Source organism: Aptenodytes forsteri, unplaced genomic scaffold (assembly GCF_000699145.1).
Source record: "Aptenodytes forsteri isolate BGI_AS27 unplaced genomic scaffold, ASM69914v1 Scaffold181, whole genome shotgun sequence".
NCBI lineage: Eukaryota > Metazoa > Chordata > Aves > Sphenisciformes > Spheniscidae > Aptenodytes > Aptenodytes forsteri.
Genome location: NW_008795702.1, coordinates 755286 through 756707, shown reverse-complemented (window position 1 = coordinate 756707; position 1422 = coordinate 755286).

Sequence of the window (1422 nt, the reverse complement as noted above, 5' to 3'; positions counted from 1 at the left end):
GAGGAGGGAGGAGGACCCCGCCGCGCCGAAGCGGTGGCTGGAGGCCGTTCAGCGGCCGTCGGGGGCCGGGGTGTGGGTTCCCGGGCCGGGGAGGCGGTGGCTGGAGGCCGTTCAGCGGCCGTCGGTGACCGGTGCTGGGTTCCCGCGCGGGGACCCCGCACCCACGGGCGGTACCTCGCCGTGGGGCCGGGGTCGGCCCCCAGCTTTGGGGTGCGCAGCTCACCGGGTGCGTTTATAGCTGTCTCTCCCGCAACGACCCCCCTCCCCATCTATTTGCATGCACACGCGAAGCTATATAAACAGCAGTAATAGCCTCGTACGTTAAACCACTGTCTGTTAGCGCAGCTATTCCAAGCCATTTCAGATATTTGGACTCGGTCTGTTCAATGTAGCTTCGACCTATTGACTTGCCAGACGAGAACGTTCGCGTGGACCCAGTTGCTAAAACGCTGAGAACAGACTTTAGCTCTAAACTGTGCTACTCTCCCATCTGACGGATGTTAATACACAAACGAAATCCATTTGGATGTTTTTTGTTACCAGAAGGCTGCGCTGACGTTCAAATGATCTAAATCTTAGCATCTGGAAGCCCCTACAAGCATCTTTTTGGAATAGGTTTCAAGACATTTCGTTCAACCGAAGCTGAGGAAGGATCAAAATGGGACACCAAGCAACTGACAATAGTTTCCAGTCTAAATGAAACTGGCTGCTTCATTTGAAAGTACACAAATGAAAAAATGCCTTTCCATTTAATACAGCCCCTCCGGGTAACCCCACATCCCTCCCACCCAGGGTCCGTCTCGGAGCTGCTGTGTAGCATCGGGATGTCCCGAGCGCTCCGCGGGGAGCGGGGAGAGGAGACCAGCTTCGCCTCGGAGGTTCTCGCTGGGCTTGGGCTTCGCTTAGGATTTCCTGGGCGCAGCAATTCATCGACACTACGATAGGACATACTATCTGAGTGCCATTCAATCTTAATGAAGATCTGTGGGGGAAGTCGTGCTAGACAATAAATACAACAGTCCGGATATCAATGACTTTAGCAGGAAATATGGGAGGACTTTCGCGTTAATGAAACAAAGCTGAAGGAGCTCTTGGCAAGGGTTGCTTCCAACGTACCGGAGTGCCCAGTGCCTCCTGGGTGCTCGTGAATGTCTGTAGCGTGCTTTACACTTCGTGTTGTTTGCAAACAGAATTCTTTTGCCTTCCAAAGGCTTTTACACACTTGGACACCAAACAGAGCGGTGTTCAATCAAATACAAAGAATTTCAGTTGTTCGGGAACCCAAGCGATGCTGTTGAGCCTTTCTTTCTCCCATCCCCCGTCTCAGTGCCAGGGATTTATTCCGGTAACGAGCGTGTCAGGGAGCCTCCTCGGGCCCAGCCCAGGGCGGCAGGATCACCTCCCGGGGCCGGGGGGCGGGGG